The sequence below is a fragment of the Lontra canadensis genome, unplaced genomic scaffold, assembly GCF_010015895.1.
Source record: "Lontra canadensis isolate GAN:19392208 unplaced genomic scaffold, GSC_riverotter_1.0 scaffold53, whole genome shotgun sequence".
Lineage (NCBI taxonomy): Eukaryota > Metazoa > Chordata > Mammalia > Carnivora > Mustelidae > Lontra > Lontra canadensis.
The window spans coordinates 5,880,663-5,900,028 of NW_022631047.1; the positions used below are offsets into that span (position 1 = coordinate 5,880,663).

Genomic DNA, 19,366 nt, shown 5'->3' on the forward strand with positions numbered 1-19,366 from the left:
TTTCTTTTTTGGGCTTCTAAAAAAGCTGCCCTGACCATAGTTTTTTTTTTTAACCCTCAAATAGATGCAAATTATCCATGTCTGGAAATAAATTAAGTGAGCTAATTGCCAAAATAATACTGGGGGGAGAGAGGGAGGGGTTGTGGGGGTGCAGGGAAGAAAGGGTGATGGGAAAGGAAGGAAGAAGGAAGGAAACAAAAAGCCGTATATAGATCTATGATGGGGCCAGTACGAGCAGTAAAGTAATGAAGTGAAATGTTGGATCAATCTCACTAATTCACCTCTGTAAACCACCTCCCGTCCATTGGTGATGTACAGAAATGCGAGCTTTTTTGTGTCATACCCTCCTATTTCTGAAGAAGATCCAAAAATCCAGAACCATATATGAAATCCCTCAATTTTTAAATGTTCTCAATTAATTCCACTTTAAGAACACTCTGTATGCCAAATACAGCCCTTGAGCAGCCAGTATATAGCTTCTGATCTAAGCCATCATTTTTCTGAGTAGGTTATAGAACAGAAAGCACTTTGTAGTCATATGCTATATAAACTTTGTTTGACTAAACAGGAAGGTGGCATACAAAGACAAAAATAACTTTAAACCAATTAGTTACTTTCCCTGTACTTCTTATTTATCCCCAATTTAAAATTGTGCCTAGACTTACAGACTTCAAATGAATGCTTCTTCATCAAACAGCTGGGCTTACAGGACTACTTTAAAGTCGTTAGATTTGAACATATTTCATTGGGAATGCATCTTAAAACTGAGTTTTCATTCCATGCAAGAATCCAGAGGCTAAAAACAGAGCATTCATGCAAGGACAAGATCCAACTCTGTACTTTAGCAGTGGCACATAAAGATTATAATCGGGAATGAAAGAAAGAAAAGGACCTACTGAAAAGCAGATGTCTTGAGCTAGAAGTAGCAATCACAGCATCTGCACTTTGGCATCGGGCAGAAAACACTGGAGGAAAACAATAAAGCGTAAGGTATAAAAATACCAAAGAAGTCAGCTGGTTCTTTTCAGCTGGTAGGAACAAAAACTACAGAGTACAAAAGGGTATTTAGAAGATTTTGGTAAAAATATGAAGCCTTAAATAGCTTATGGTTCACACAAGCAGGAAAATAGAGGCCAAGGAAGTAAATGGAAAATAAAGTGGCTGTACTTAGCTTCCTTCCTAGTCTAAGGCTAAAAGGATAATTCAGAACTACCTCAAATTCAGGCCCTTTCACCAAGATCAGTAACATTGTGTCCTCGGTGATACCATCTTTCAGATGACAAAGTCACTTCAATTTATCATGTATACGTTTCCAGAAAACACCTTAAAAGGCTATATAATATGGTTACCCTTGTCAACATTCCATTCTAATTGAAAGTGTAGAAAGAATGCAGGATTTGCAGTAAGAGTACTTGGATTCAAGCGCTGGTCACTGCCTACTGTTAGGAAGATGATTTCTGGAGTCATTTAATCTCTTTGAGCCTCAGTTGACTTTTTTGTTAAATGAAGATAATAATATTTGCCTTAACTATCTCATTCAGTTGCCATGAAAATCAAAAGAGATAAGCTATGGAAAGTGCCTTACAACCTAATAATATAATAATAATATATTATCCAAAGAGTAAAAGGTTCATTGTCCACTGAGAACTATAACTTCACCCACCATTCAATAGATATTTTTAAACAGCTACTGGTAATATAGCTGTGAAAACGATAGGCAAGATCTTTCCACAAACACGGAGCCTACATTCTGACTAAAGTTGTAAATTCTTAATTTAAGTTTTGACAATAACATAGTAAACACAGTAATTCATCCTTCAGTTAATAAAGGATTACAAATAAGTTTATGATAATGCTTTGCTTGTTTTCCATTAATTTTCATAAACAGAAGAATGTAAGAGTGTATCTTAATTAAATTCAGACAGACACAACCTAAAATCACATAGTGAAAGTACTGTTTACTATACATGCGTCATCAGTACATAGTAATTATTAAGCAGTCAGCACAAACATACTTGCTATCAGGCAAACTTAAGGGAAATGCAGCTGCTTACTCAAATTTTGGCTTAGGGAAATACCCTGTATTCATCTAAAACAGCTATTATTAAATGCCTATTTTATGCAAGGCCCTATGGGGGACAATTGTAAGTGATATGAAGATCAGCAAGCCCTGATGTTGTCCATCCTTCAAAGACTCATATTAGAGGAGAAATAAGATTTGTAAGATCATGTAAGTAGAGAATGATTCTTGGAGTAGTAAATGAAGGATTATAATGGTTTAGAGAGGTACATCCAACTTAGGGGGCAAAGGTACCTTCAGAACATTTTGACACATAGGACAAAGTGCCAGACCTGTAGCCAAAATTCTGAGTTAGATTCTGATTATGTCTTCACCCAAGTCTAGTATATGAACAATTAAATTATTTCAACCTAGTTTTCCCATCTAAAAAAGAAAATGATAAAACATTACTAACTTTCTGGCCTTCTCAAATTCTTTCGAATTTGGTAGTTACATTAGGTAATAAAGGTGAAGTACCCTTACTACTTCTGACAGAGAACGTCCTCAATATATGTTAAACCTAGCTCTGAAGTAGGAAATAATTGGACTAAACCTTGAAGGATGGGTAAGAGTTTAACAAGCAGAGATAAGAATGGTGTGTCAAGGGAGCAGTCCAGGGAGAGACATGGAATTAGAAATATGCAAGGAGTAGGTAAGCAAGCAGCCTCATTTGGCTACACCCCAAAGTCTGTGTAATGGAGTAGGGTTAAGAATTAAATCTCTAGATGTAGAGGAGAAGTGAGTTGGGGAAAAATCGGAGGGGGAGACAAACCATGAGAAACTGTGGACTCTGAGAAACAAACTGAGGGTTTTGGAGGGGAGGAGAGTGGGGTGTTGGATGAGTCCGGTGGTGGATATTAATGAGGGCACGTATTGCATGGAGCACTGGGTGTGGTCCATAAACAATGAATTTCAGGTCACTGAAAAAAAAATAAAATTAAATTGAATTTAAAAAAAAAAACCAACAATTTACCAATGCACACTGAGGAAATAGAAAATCTGAAGAGACGTCTCACAACTAAAGATATTCAATCTATAGATAAGGATTTATGTTTCCACAACAGCAAAAAACTCAATAAAAACATATAGTTCCCTCCCAAAAAAAGACTTAAATCTCTAACAATCTGTTTTAAAAATAAGAAAACCAAGAAAGGTGGAGTGACTCTTAATAGAGACACACCCAGAAGGGATAGCTTTAGGACCCACATCCAGGTCCTCTGACTAGAAGGTTCCTGTTCCTTCTACCACATTGCCCTAAAGGAGGAAATAGTGATGCCTTTCTTAAAGACTTGTGAAGATTGGATGTGCTAACACATATTGAATTCTTAAAGTAGGGTCTTGCGCATAATAAAGGCTCAACAAGTAAGTATTATCTTGGGAGAGTGGGGTGTGCTGCCATAGCTAACAAATAATTAGAAGAGTCATAGAGAAGACCCAGTGGAAAAATCAGTGCCATGTTGACTCAAGTCTTCCAAGAAGGCATCTCTGGCCCTCTCCAGGACAAGTTGGATTTGCCTCCTATACATCAGTCACTGTTTAGCAGGGAGGTTTGGAGTGCTAGGTCTGCCATGGCAGCTTCCTACCTGTGTGAAAGTCCTTTATCTGTTAAATGTGGAACATAATTCCTGTGGCTTACCAGGGTTAGCCTTATTGTTAAATTAGTTAAGACACCTAAAGCACTTAGCTTGGCACCTGACATACAGAAAATACTTAAGTGTTAGCTACTCTTATTATTAATATAGCTCACACAATAGGCAGGGAGATGAAATGATGGAACCAGAATGTCCCTAAGCCATTAAAGCCAGGAGGTATCTATGTTTCTGACAAGCAGGCAGTATACCACAAGCTCTGGCCCTAATCAAGACTCTTCCCACCAAAAACAAACTGCAAGATTAATTGCAGCCTAAAGAAGAACACACCCCATGGAAAAGATCACCCAAATCAGAAGGAAGCAATCATTGCCACATCCTCCTACAAAGAAAGCAGGAAAGTGAACACAAGTATATATAACAACTTGCATTTTTCAAGGCTCTTAAAGGATGCAATCTTTGTTAGAATTTCAGTGAGAGACTTTTCTTTAAAAGATCAAGTGGATAAAAAGACCCTAAGAATAAAAAATTAGGGGCCCTAAGCAAGAATGCAGCAATCCAACACACAATGGCATGAGGCAAGAATCGTGTGAACACAGAGAGGATCAAAAGAACCAAAAGGAAGAGAATTTTGCAGGGAACCAAGGTGTATTACCAGATTCTTAGTGACGACGTCCAAGAAATGAATACCGAATTCCCGTCTATACCACTTGGAGATGGACATAAACATGTCTTAGTCATAAGGTAAATTTCAAAGAATATTTCTTATTCTAAAATGTAGATTCAGTTAGTGTATGTAAACATGTCTTAGTCATGTGGTGAATTTTAGAATATATTTCTTATTCCAAAATGTAGATTCAGTAGGTTAACATCATGGGATGTTATACAGCAGTGGTGTCAACAGCACTTCGGCCTTGACCTCTAATGGCCTGATGACCTTGGCAAAGTTATTTCATCTCATGTTCATCTGCTCTCATCTGTAACCTAGTAGGAGCAGCAGCATTATTAAGTAAATGAAACATTTAGGATGGTACATGATACATAAAAAACATACACATTCTGTTGTGCCATAAGGTATCAAGTCGAAGGATGTCAACATTTGTTGTTTCTGAATATCTAGACTAACTGGACCCCACTGAATATTCCAGTCACTACTCTGGAGCCCAGAGTGGGGAAAAGCAGGTAAGTAACACTTCTGTTAGAATGTTGTGTTCTGGCCTGTTCCCCAGGATACAGTCTGCACAACTAGGCTTACCAAGGTTCATATTCTCTAGATTTATTTTACATTACAACCTGATATCCTGGGAATGTGCTGCTGGAGAAGCCAGATGATGCCTTTGATAGCACCAGGCACAAACCAGGGTCTCAAAATATAATGATCAACACATGAATATCAAATAAGAAAAAATTGTTATAAATCGGGGACTACTTGCTAAAATCAGCAAACTTTTAAATTCACTAACAAAATTATTGTCATTTTAATGGCCTTTTAATAATTTACAGCTAAAAGCATTTGCAGTGCTTTTTAAAGTGAATTGTGTAGACCCGTATGTTGGATATCTTGAAATGTTTACAATGCATATTACCACCATTTCCTTCTGTCACTTAAAGACTTTTTAAATTTTTTTGTCTGCCTCAAATGTTCTGAGAAGCTTTGTGCTCTCTATGTATTGGAGTGCCTAAACATGGAAAAATTATCTTCTTCCCCATCAATGACTGATCTTTTTCCATTACCAAATGAGAGTTTCTGAGGGCCCACAATGACTAGGATAAATCACTCCATTTCTTTGACTCTATTAAAGTAGATATTTTATGTCCCACTGCCACAAAATCCAAGATGAACACCAGAAATAGCCCGTGAGTTGAAGACTCTCATTTTAAAATGGCACCACAATTTATCCTATCTCTTCCTGTACCATGAGCATTACATTATTCATTAGAAGTATTTGTTTTTTAAGCAGCCATTACTCGGCTTTTGCTGAGCAGAGCCTTCCCAGTGTAAGGTGGTGATTTTGAGGGATATCTTCCAGCGATAAGGTCACTTTGTGGAATTCCCACCTACGTGACCCTAATGTGTTTGCATAAATATAAATTCGCTCTATGACATTCCTGTCATGTTTGCTCAGTGAGCAAGTAATTTGCCATTATCATTACTCCAGGTACAAGGTACCTTGTAGAAAATCAATCTTATTTCTGCTTCATACATCACAGCTTCTCCCAGACATCCAGCGCAGCCTGACTCTGAAATGAAGCTGTGAGATAGACACAAGTCTGTTTCAGCCACCGCATTGTCCAAAAGGGACTAATGAATGTTACACCTCACTGGGAAACCCCCTCTCAGGGCAGGGGAAATGCCTACACACAAAGCAAAGATGCTGTTTTGTGCAAAGCATTTCCTATACCAGAGGGAGGAAGGTCTTAATAGTGGAACAAACAAGTAGCTACGGAGGGGTTAGTACACAGTTTTTCAAAAATATTAATCTACCAACTCTTTGGGTCACAAATCATTTTCTCCACCTCTTGACAGGCTGAAATTTGACTTTGAAAGACAATACATTACAAGATCCTGACTGGCTGTAATATGTCAGGCTTCTCCCCAGGGACAGAGCCAAGCCAGCTCATACCAGCAGATGAAACCATTTTCTGTGTTTTCGCTGGTGCTGACTGCTGTTTTTTCACCAGCATATCCAATTCAACATCATAGTATAAGTGCCAGTGAGGGGAAAAACAGACTGGAAATATTTTTTATTCTATACTTATCTTCAAATTCAAGGAGGATAATATGCTGGAATTTTCATGATACATTGTGACTTGCATTTAGTGCAGAAAACCCACTAATTTAAATGTCAATGAATACTTACTGAGTACTTATTATGTTCTATCGTGGAAACTGTAGATAAAATAATCATAAAAAAAACCAAGGTCCTTCTCCTCATGGAATTTATGTTCCAGAAAAGAGAAAATGAATGAATACCTAAGTAAACCAACATGACAATTTCATGTGCTGATTATTAGAGAAAAGAAGACAGAATCATATGATAAATAGTGATGGAAAGGTGGAGGTTATAAAGCAATATGAGGTAAGATAGTGACAATGATATTAGTGATGATATTAACCAAAAGAACCAGCCATGAGAAAAAAAGAAAAAATATATATATTATGAGAAAAATAAAGGAACACAAATAGTGAAATGGAGAGAAGGCAGGGTGGCTGAAGGAGTTTAGCATGAGTCAAAAGAATGGTATCAGGCACTGTCAGATCATGGAGGCCTTGCTGGCTATGAAAAAGAATTTGGGTTTATTCAAAGTGAAGTGGGAAATTATTGTCAAGTGGAAGTAGGTGTTTTGAAACAACAGGGCAAATGACATGATCTGAATGACACTTTTAGGTATCACTTTAAAAAGCATTTTTTGGGGCGCCTGGGTGGCTCAGTGGGCTAAAGCCTCTGCCTTCAGCTCAGGTCATGATCTCGGGGTCCTGGGATCGAGCCCCGCATTGGGCTCTCTGCTCGGCGGGGAGCCTGCTTCCCTCTCTCTCTCTGCCTGCCTCTCTGCCTACTTGTGATCTATCTCTGTCAAAGAAATAATTTTTTTTTTTTAAGCATTTTTGCAGGGATAAAGAGTTGTCAGAGGTAGGGGTATCTAGGTGGCTCAGTCAGTTAAATGTCCAACTCTTGATTTTCACTCAGGTCATGATCTCAGGGTCTTAAGACTGAGTCTCGTGCTGGGCTCCACTTAAGATTCTCTCTCCCTCTGTCCCTCTCCTCCCTCACCTCTCCCCCCTTTTCCTCTCTCTCCCTCTCTTAGGAAAAAAACAAAGAAAAAGAGAGAGAGAAAGGGAGATGTAGGCAGTAGATGTAGTAGAAGCAGAAGGAACAGTTAGGAACCTGGGGCCATGGTCCAGGCTTGACCTAAGAAGGTATCAGTGAAGATAAAAAAAAGTACATATAGCCGTTTTGGATATATACATCCTGGGAATTATCCAAAGTTTTGATGAGAGGACGCTAAAAAGAATATCAGTGTCATTAGTAAGATGGAGAGGGGGTAGAAATGAATAATTCTCTTTGGGACATACTGAGACAATAGATATTCAGGATGTTACTTATGACACTGAGAGCACAAAACTGGAGCTCAGAGAGAGGTAAATTCTGGGGCATACGGATCCTATTTAACACCAATAACCACATAAGCTCACCCAGCATAGCCTTACAGATAATATAAGATACTAGTTAAATTTGAGTTTCAGATACAATGAATAATTTATCAGTATAATTATTGATTAGTATAAGCATGTCTGAAACATTGCATGGAACAGAGTTATACTAAAATATATCCCTATAGTTTATGGGATGGAGAGATGGGTGGATGGATGGATGGATGGATGGATAGATGATAGAGGTGTGTGTATATTATATGGGAAAAAAACTTATACCAAAAAGAGTTACCTGAAATTCACTTTTAACTGGGCATCCTATATTTTTATTTGCCAAATATGCAACTAAATAGTTGTTAAATGTGGTACCCCTAACTCGGGATGAGAGTGTACATACAGAAGACAAAGCCTTGGTGTACTCTGTGTTTGAGAGGAGGACCAGAGGAAGAACAGTTAATGAAGTGTTTGTAAGGTGCCTCGGAAGGAGGATTCAATAAGCAGAGTGTGGGGTCCCAGGCACTAAGAGAAAAAAGATGGCCTGAGAAGAAGGAGATGCTCGACTGAGCCTAAAGTTTTGACTGTTTCTCAGGAGTTGAACAACACCCAACTAGTAACCATGACATTTGGCAGCATGGAAGAAAGCCCGGGTGACCTTGCAAACTGCAGCGATAGCGAAGTGGTAGAACAAGAGACCCACTGCTGTGGGATAAGAGATGAAGAAATGGAAACAATAAATACAGAAAGAGGGCAATAGCCGTGGGGGTGACCCAGGGTAGGGGAGATACAGGAGGATAAGTGTCTGTTGATGGTAATGATCTAGTGGTAGGGAGAAGTGAATGATTCAGAGGTGAGATGGGGAAATGGTGGGACCAAAGCCCTTGACAGGAAATGAGATCCAAACCGTGATGGATAGGCTGACTTTTAACTGTGATGGATAGGATTGTAGAAACAATCCTTCAATTTTAACAGAAAACAAGGCAACATATTTGTGTGTGGGTTCTGTTGGTTTCAAATTTTATAAAATCACTCCATTTATAAACATGTACACAAAAATATCTCCTATAAAATAAATTTCCTACATTTTAGTTTGTCCAAAATTACCCAGCTATTATGTATTCATATAAACAGAGACACACTCAAAATTAGTTGCATATTTCAAGATGTTTTGATAGCTAAATGAATTACTTTTAGATAGCTATTTAGGGAAAAAAAAGTGTTCACTTTTACTTTCCCCTGGTTGCCTTTATTTTTCAAGAATCTGGGAAGTATAAAATAGCCTGTAAACTGTTGTAACATCAAAACTGAAGTTTTTCTAAATGGAAACCAGAAATTCCTAAATAACATTTCCCATAACAACTGCACCATACCACACATCATTAAATAGAAAAGTTTTGCTAATACAAAGTAAAAGCAAAGACTGCCAAGCTCCAGAGAAACAAAGGTCAGTTGCTGTGGGAACCATCCTTTGGACCTCTTGACCTTTGCATGTGTTGCATTAATGTGGATATTTGCATTGGATCTCCTCCAAAATAAAAATCAGATATTCAGTGATATAGCTGTAAATGCAGCTCAGCAGCCAAGAGACAGTGTGGCACTTCGAGGAGCACAAAGAGAAACAATAAAGATGTTTAAAAACTAGATATAATACTTTTACAACATTTCTCTAAGTATCACGCAGTCATTTGTCAGTTACCTGAGTTCCTGATGATACTGGTAAATGTACATGATTATTTGCCTGTAACACTTCATGTTCTTATTAACAAAAGAGTGGTCGTCTGGCAAACAAAATTCCCTGATTTATTAAAGTTTCAGAATAAGGATTGTCTGCATGGTTTCTGGGGGGTTTTTTGTTTATTTTTGGGGGGTTGTGGGTTTTTTTTGTTTTTTGTTTGTTTGTTTGTTTTGGTTTCTGTTATTTTTAATGCAAAGCTCACAGCTAAAACAATCCTGTACTCTTTTGAACATTTAAAGGAATGTGTCTCTTACCCATATCCTGCATTTGAAGTCAAACTGATACTACTTTTAGAACTGACAAAATAAGGGTACAGAAAAAAATCCTGATTATTAAACAACTAACATATGATTATCTATTGATAACATTTTCCAAATAAATAGGCCTCTTTTGTGGCATGTTTACTACATTTAAAATTTCCACCTTCACTATCTTTGGAGATAGTTTATCTTAGTTTCCCTGTATGAACACAAGAAGCATAGACAGTGCAAAATCTACGTTCCATAAAGATGGAGGCCTTTTATGCACTGCAATTGCAATGTCTGTTATCCAAAAGGCGGGCAATAAAGATGAATGAATGGATGGATGGATGGATGGAAGGATGGATGCAAAGATGGATGGATGGAGGGATAAATGGAAGGATGGACGGGTGGATGGATAGCCAGACCACCAGAGGATTAGGGGGAGGTGAAATTATGAATTTAGTGAGATTGAAAGTTAACATAAATATATTTTTTAATCGGATAAGGAAAATAAGACATATGAGAGATTCTCAGTGACTTGGTACCAGCCCTAAAGCAGCAAGTTAGTATATATTTTTTAATTTTTTAAAAATGTATATATTTGTTAATCTTTCTATATCCTTCCACCTTCCTGCAAACCACGTACTTGCCCTCCTATAATCTACCCATTCACACACTTGAAAAATAAAACAGATCTCATAAAAATTAATCCAATGACTTCCTTGGCTTTTGTGGCTAGATTTTTACTTCAGCCTCCCTGAGATATAATAGATACCTAACACTGTGTAAGCTGAAGTGTACAATGTGCTGATTTGATACACAAGTATCAAGTTTTGCTAATACAAACTGAAAGCAAATACTGAGAAATTGAGAAATGATTATCACAGTTGTAGGGGCCTATTTAGCCAGAGCTGCTCCATCTCGGTTGAACAGCCATTTTGTTGTCTGTGCAGTAAAACTTACACTGACCCTGCCCCCGCCTCCCCAGAGGAGCTTACTCAGAAGCAAGTCTGGGAAACCAGTAAAATATGGTCGACCAGTCCCTGATAACAGAGCCCAAATACAAGGGTAGGTCAGGTCAGGTGGCGATAACAGCGCCCAAATGCAGGGATGAGTAGGGTCAGGTGGAGACATCCAGTCAGTGGGGGCGCATACTGTCTCCCTAGCTACCAAGGAGTATGGGCCCCGCCTTTTGGGCACCAGTTCTGACCAAGGTGATAGGATAGTTCAAATAGCTACTATGGGGTGAATCGTATTCAATTGGCCACCCGTGTGGGACCTAGCATGACCGTGCAGCTTTCTCTGTGTGTTGCAATCTCATTGGCCACCTGTGTGTGGCCAGGCTCAACCACATGGCCTTTGCTCTATAAAAGTTAGTCTGTAAGGCTGGGAGGGGTCACCCTCTCTGTAAGAGGTGGCCCCAACGGTCCGTTTGACTCTCAATGCTTGGCGCGAAATAAAGCTTTGCTTGACCTTCGCTTTGTATCAGTCTCATTCCTTTGACCACGGACCTAACACAGTAAGGTTAGTTAACACATCTACCACTTCATATAATTACTTTCTCTCGTGTGTGTGGTGAGAACACTGAAGATTTACTCTCTTGGCATTTTTCAGGTAAGCAATACAGTACTGTTAAGTACAGTCACTATGCCGTACATCACATCCCTCAAATTTACTTATCTTACACAACTGGAAGTTTGTTCACTTTGACCAGCATCTCCTCATTTCCCTCACCCCCAGCTCCTAGAAACCACCAATCCACTCCCTTTTTCTTTGACTTTCACTTTTTTAGATTCCGCATGTGAGATCACAGAACATTTATTTTTCTCTGATTTACTCATTTAGCATAATACCCTCAGGATTCACCCATGTTGTTGCAAAAGGTAGGATTCCCTTCTTTTTACAGCTGAATAATATTCCACTGTATATATATCCATTCTATACAACAGATCTTTATCCATTCTTTATTCATTCATCCATTGACAGACACTTACATTGTTTCCCTGTCTTGGCTATTTCAAATAAATGCTGAAATACATTTAAGAACTGATTCCTGGGATTTTTCTCAAGAATTCCAAAGCCATCTCAAATACAGTGTAGTACAGAATTAGAGAGGAAATCACAAAGGCCCATATCCCCAAGAATGACAACCACGCTTATATTAAATAACCCCAACAGTTCAGATATTTGACAGCTCATACTTCTAAATCATAAACTGAGGTAATCCCTTCATTTAAAAAAAAAAAAAAAACTTTGCCAGAGGCTGGGACTGTTTTATTCTCAACACTGTATTCTAGACGTTCACCAGAACACTATCACAGAGCAAGTACTCAATACATATACATACTGGATTAACGAGTGAATGAAAGCATGCATGCCCAGGCACTCTAGTAAGAAGTAGAATGCAACCTGGTAACCAATGTATTAAAAAACAGTTTATGCAAATTCCTCAAGTGTTTAGTTTTATGGAGAAGTTACCTCCCCCCAAAAAGGATTATCTTGTAAATAAGGATTTCTTAAGACATAAGATCACAAATCCAAGAAGCAATTAGAGAAAGGGGAGATGGAGGAGGGGGGAGGGGGAGAGGGCAAGGGGGAGAGAGAGGGAGAGAGAGAGAAAATGGGAGGGAAAGGAAGGGCCAAAGAGAGGGGATGGAAAATATGTAACAGTCAAATTTTGGTGGGTCAAGACAATGGTGCCTAATATCTATGCTCATGGAGGAGGCAATGTGGAGCTGGTTTTTTTATTTTACTTTTCTCTTCTTTTTATAACAATTAAAGCCTTAAACTTAGTCAGTGCTAAGTGCACAAGGAAAGTAATGACTCTGGGGTTGAGAGTTAATAAAATTCTGGAATGAAAAAAATTAACAATGACAGTCAAAAACACAAACTAAGCCAAGATCTAATTATATTATACTTTCATGAATGTAAAAAACAGTATGAAATATTTAATAATCTACCAAACTCCGCGTTTCTCATCTGCCCTGGGATCCCATAGACTTGCATACAATTATCTCCTCAGTTAAACACACAGCACTTGAGAAGTACTTAGATTCACGATCACATCATTGTTCCTGATACTACAGGGCCACTTCAAATGCTGGAAGCTCTTCCCTTGACAATCTCTGTGTTTAGAGAGGTTTCGGTGATCAGGGATTCAATCTGCTTGTTTTAATTAGTACTTCTGCACTATTTGCCTATACCTTACAGGTGAGCCTTCTGGCAGATAATTTAATTTTCTTTACTCTTATTTTGCCAGCATTTCTAAAATTGAATAAAAAGGAGAAAGGGCTCAGCAGGCATTGAACAGCACGATTCCCTGTCAACTGAAATGCTAAACAGATATTCTGACTTCTGAAAGTCCCCAGAACCCCAGCTAAGCTTTCAAAGAGAAATGTAACTGTTTGCATTATCTGTGTTCTTTTCTTTTGTTTGCCATCAAGATAGTTGTGATTGAACCCAGCAAATGAAGGATATGGAGAGAGTATCTAAGAACAGGGTAACCTAGGTAGTACTTTACTGTCATTCAAGATGATCACAATAACTGATTTCACAGGATACTACTTTTACTACTATTTGGTACATTCAAAAATAGGTATGTATTGTTAGAAAGCATAATAAAATAAATGTGAACTGCCAGCTGCTAAACACATCACTAATTTAAGAACAAAAACATTACCACTGTTCTTAATATTATTATAATTATTATAATTATTAATACTTAATACCAAGTATTTTGTGCTGCCTCCCAGATCTCTCCTGCTTCTCTTCATTGAAGAGTAACCAGTAGTTTTCCTTTTTTAAAAATAATTTCAGCACACATATATGTATCCTTTACCAATATATTATTTCAATTGTCTTGGTTTGAGTTTTGTAAATATAGTATCATACTGTGTGTAATCTCCTGAAACTTGATTTATTCTCTCAACATTACATTTCAAAAGATATTGTTTGTGTTGTTGCATCCAACTATACTACATTCATTTTCACAGTTGTATGATCCCTTGTGTGGTTTTAGCAAAATACATTAATCCATTTCTTGTCAATGGGCATTTGGGTTGTTTGTAGTTTATTTTTTTGCCATTGTAAATACAACTAGAAATCATCTTTATACACGTCTCCTGGTTCACATGCATTAGGAGTTTCTCTAGGATGTATAGACGAGAAAGAAATTGTTGGTCAAAGGGAATGTGTTTAACTTTACAAGATAATACTAAGTCATTTTCCAAAGTGGCTGTCCAAATTTACATCACTACTAGCAGTACTGTGTGAGTTTCCATTACTTTACACACTTGAAATCATTTGATATAGAAAGGCTTCTATATTTTTGACATTGTCTTGGGTATAAAAGGGAATCAATTTTTTGGTCTTAATTTCCATTTCCTCAATTATAACTGAAGGCAAATGTCTTTTTTTAAAAAAATTAAGATATAATTGCATGTAACATTAGCCAATGCCTTTTTCTCTGATGCTTATTTTTTTAACTTTTGACTTTGATTGACATCCATTAGTTTCTGAATAATTAATGGATTTTCAAGTAAACAGTCAATATCATCCCATTGTCAAACTGAGGGTTGCTGGGGGGAGAGGGTATGGAGAGGGTGGTTGGGTTTTGTACATTAGGGAGTATATATGCTATAGTGAGTGCTGTGAAGTGTGTAAACCTGACGATTCACAGACCTGTACCCCTAGGGCAAAGAATACATTATATATTAATAAAAATAATTTTAAAAAAATATCACTCTCTGTTTCCATCACCAAGGCACCAACATTACATCAAGTTTTTCATTAAATTCGCCACCTAGTACCAAACTTTGACTTGTGAATGTGATTACCAGTTTCTGATCTACTTTTAGCAAGTATGATAGATTTTCTTTAAAGAGCTACTGGTCATTTCTCCATGATCTTTATAAAATATATGCCTGCATATGTCTACTTCCCTGATCCTTTTTTCCCCAGTAATATTTTGTATATTTCTAAGTAGAATGATTCTAATGTTGCTGAACTTACTTTCCAGATTTCAACTCTTCAACTGCCCTTTTATAATAATTTTGTTTTCCACCTTTGTAATTGAAAAACATTCTCTAAGGGTTTTTTTGTTTTTTTTTTTTAGATTTTATGTATTTATTTGTCAGAAGGAGGGAGAGAGAGCACGCACACAAGTGGGGGAAGTGGCAGGCAGAGGGCGAAGCATGCTCCCTGCTGAGGACGGAAACCCATACGGAACTCGGAACTCGATCCCAGGACCTGGGATCATGACCTGACTTGAAGGCAGATGTTTAGCTGACTGAGCCACCCAGGTGTCCCCATTCTCTAAATTTTATTAACACTTGCTAACAGTAGCAAAACAAACATACGGAACTCCTAGAGTAGAAAAAAGACACCATGTGATTATACTGAAAAATACCTTGATTTTCTCAAGAGGCTGTTGGAAGAAAGCCCATGTACCTGGCCAATAAAAACTAATTATTTTCTCAGATAAGATCAGAAAAAACAGAATGGAATTTGAAGTTGAATTGAAAGCACAGTTCTGACCAAGCATTTTAGATCCACACAACTCTGTTACATTATGTTTCCCACAGCATCCAGAGACAATTTTAGATTGTTAAACCATGTCAGTTAAAGACGATCATTATAGAGCTCTACAACCTGCCACTGATCTGCTGTTATACCAGTTCTGAGAATGGGTTCTTTTGAGTATTTTTATGCATAGGCATCACATGTTCCTCACTATATGCCCAACCAGTGCAAAGTTGGACATGGCATACAATCCATGCTCAGTTCAAAAAAATAGCACAGAAGCCACATCCTGGACCAGCGGTAACTTCACTGTCTCCATTTTCTGGAGCTCTCGGTAGCATCAACACAAGTGAGCATACTCTCCTTTTTGAGACAGTTCTCCCTCCTCTGGAACTGAGGAATCCAACACCCTCATACTCTTGGTTCTCCTACTGCTTTACTGGGCTCTCATTATCAGGGTGCTTCACTAATATTTGCTCTTCTGGATAACCTCCGAATGGTTATTAAAGTGCATGGGGCTCTGCCAGACCCTTCTTCTCTGTCTACAGTTTGTCCCCAGATGATCTCATCCAGTGCCACAGCTTTAAATAAGCTTCATTCACAAAATCTTCCTCCAACACTGACATCTCACCTGAGCCAGATTTCCACATTCAATTGAGAATTTCACATCTCCAGTTAGATGGCTAATGGACATCACAAACTTATTAAGTAGAATTATGCATTTCCATTGTTCTCCCCAATGCACTATTCCTCCCCCATTCTCTATTGCACCACCATCCAGCCAACAAAAACATTCAAAAGTCACCTATAATTCCTCTTTCCCTCACCATTTCCAACATTTCAGCACAACCTATGCTCAGCATCTTAAATATAACTTAAATCTATCCATTTTTTTCTCCACCTGCATTCTTTCCCAAGTCTGGCCTTCACTACCTACAATGGCCTTCTTACCTGACCTCCCTGCTTCCACCTTTCCATCATAGAATTTTTTCTCCTAATAACATACAGAGCCAGCATTTTTTTATACATGCAAATCCTACCACTGTCCACTTAAAATTTTTCAATGTACTCTTTGTTAGTCAGAATAAAATCTCAACTCTTTACCATGACCCACTCACCTTCTTTCTAAAAATGCCCAAATCCTCAAGTTCTTTATAATGCCTGAAAGTTCATCTCATTCTTCAGATTACTGTTTAAAACCTGCAAAGAGGCTTTCCTACCACATATAACTTAGCACCCAATTGATTTCCATTCAATGAACACTGAACATTACTATCAAGTAATAATGTATTTGTGTATTTTCTGACTCCTAGCACTAGCATCTAAGTATCATCTGAGGAAACTTTTGTCTTGATCATCACGGTGTTCCAAGCTACTTGGTCTAGAACAGTGGCTGGCTCATAGTAGACACCTAAATAAATAACTTTATAATAAATTTAATAAAGGCTTTCTTCCTGAGACCCAATAGCCATCCCTCCAAAAAGGCCCTGAGTTATTTTTATTTTCATGTCAAATTTAATAGTCTTAGAGAAATTGCTTGATTTGCATGCTACTCTCTAAATTTAAGAAACAATCATTTAAAATCTCTACAGTTTTTCTGCATGTCAGTTATTACATGTTGAGTCAAAAATGGAACCGCACTCGTGAAGTCAAAGACTTCACCCTTGTATTTACATCTGAGGAACTTCAAGAGCAAAAGATTTTCTCTACAAAGTCAAGTGTAATTTATGCTCATTAAATTCTCTGCCTTTCAGACAATGAAATAATAATAGCCTAAGTGATTTGAGAAAATGCTCAGCTTTTGGCAATCCTGCTATTCTTTCCAAGATCCATCATCAAATTACTAAAGATTCTATATCTTCAGAGCTATGCTTTTGGGAAACTAGAAAACTGACACAACATCATAGAAGTTAGAAATAGAAACTTCAAAGCATTCTTCCATATCAACTATATTATTAATAAGGTAAAGAACAATATAAATTTGATGAGCATCAATGTACTCTGGCAATTAATGGTAATATTTTAAAGATATAACCCCCACAAAAAGGCCCCTTGCCTTGCAGGCAGCATACCAGGTGGAAGGTAAACAATCTCCAATATAAACATTTGGACATTTTGATAAAAAAAAAAAAACCTACTGTTTTTTTGTTTTTGTTTTTTTTCCCAGTGGGAAAATCTCCCTCCAAAACTCAAGTATTGAAGAGGCAAAGTAGAAGACTGAGTGTAGGGAGATTTTAGATTAAGTTCAAAATTTACTGCTGCCTCTTACTAGTATGAACCTGAGAATACTATCCGTCTCCCTGTTATCAAATATTCACTGAGCACCTAACCTCCCACGAGCTATACTAGGTGTAGGGCTATAAAAATAAGCTCTTGCATAATTTAAAGACTTAGTTTAGAACCTTAGTTTTCTCCAAGATAAAATGAGAATAATACTAGTCCCATTGATCAACCAAGATAAAGTAGGCAACATACTTAACATAAAGAAAATGCTTCAATAAATAACTTACTATTTTTATAATTTTCAACCAAGTCACATTAACCTATGTGCTAGGTGATTCCTCCTAGCCATTGACAGTATGCATTTGAAATGAAAATTTAGACTGATTCAACTTCATTGGCAGAATCACACTATAACTATTGGCCTGAACATAAAATGAATAAGACTAAAAACCAGTTATAATGATATATTTTCAGTATGCTTAAAGATTAACTGAATAAACATTTCATTGACCTCATCTCTGATTCATTGAAAAAGTACAAAAATCCAACATGTTGATTTTGTTTACCAAACAACATATTTTTTAATGTAATCTCTTGAGCAAGTTACCATTAAAACATAGATGCTAAAAAGAAGTCAAAGGAAATTGTACATTCAGGACCCATTGACCATTCAAGAGTTTGGAGTGTTCTGTTTTGTTTTCATTTCCTGGTTCTCCATTTCATAACAATTAATTAGTTAAATACAGGAATATAGCCTAGAAGTATTATTCTATTTTGCAGAGAATTACTGTACCTAATTCAATAGGACGTGAGTCTTCTACAGTATCATAAGACTATTTTATGACTCTCTTAAAAAAGTAGTCTCTTATCTTCTCAGGCAGTAAGAGATTATACTGTTGTTCAAAAGCCTAAACCATTGCTAGGCCTTCAAATAAGTGTGCTAATTACTTGAAATAACATGAGAAGTACCAGAAATGAAAAAGCAATAAATTGTCAGTTCTTTTGAAACCATAGTTTAATAACCGAGTGTTACCATTACTTTAATATCAACATTCTAATTTGGAGTAATAAATAGTTATAATAACAATGATACAAATTAAAGAAAATAAATCATTAGCTTAACCTCTCCAGAGATAACATGGTCTTAATATTATTTTGATAAGGATCAAGTTTGATACTGTAGACATATGAATATATAAATTACAAAGTGCTAAATAAATGTACAGAATCAGTATCACCAGTGGTTCTCAGTATCACCAGACACATCACTATTACATATATTATATTAGAGACTGTGGAGGTCTCCAGGAAAATTATCTTCATATCAAATTAGTGCAAAATGAGATTTTAATTAGAAAAAGGGCTTCCTGTCTTCCTCACTTATGAAAGCAAAGAATAACGCAGAATTCCTTTTTCATATACAGGGGATAATAGTTTTTGAAAGTTACCAAAACGCAAATACTCATTTTATTAAGCCCCTCAACAAAATGCCTCTGACATCTATCTATTGCTATCAGGCACGCAGACACTCTCTCTCACACACAGGCTCCAGATCTCTCCCTTTTACAGTGCTTTCTCAATTCATCTGAGACTACACGGAGAACGCCTAAATTCAGTAATCATGTTGTTAACATCCACCTTTACTACTTTTAATCTTCCTTTTAAAAAGGAAAATCTACTACCTGATTCAGAGTAACTGCAGATGAAATTGGTTTTTGATGGGTTGTCAAGAAAAAGTATAACCATTCTAAACACTGAATGTTAACTTGGAAAATACAGAAGAGCTGCCTATATCCTACAACATGACAGAATTTCACCGTGTGCAAGTTATGAGGAAGTCATAAATTT

General features: G+C 37.1%; 1 protein-coding gene across 3 annotated transcripts in view; it reads right to left on the reverse strand.

Annotated features, from left to right (window-relative positions):
- TAFA2 (TAFA chemokine like family member 2) overlaps nt 1–19,366 on the reverse strand; it is a 486,266-nt gene that overhangs the window by 186,898 nt on the left and 280,002 nt on the right. Inside the window, exon 1 of one of the 3 annotated variants that reach the window (XM_032874628.1) lies at nt 897–923. The exons of the other annotated variants lie outside the window; for them this stretch is intronic. The gene's annotated coding sequence lies outside the window, so the exon portion shown is untranslated. Of the gene's footprint in view, nt 1–896; nt 924–19,366 lie in introns of those variants that run through there. 3 annotated transcript variants of the gene reach the window in all.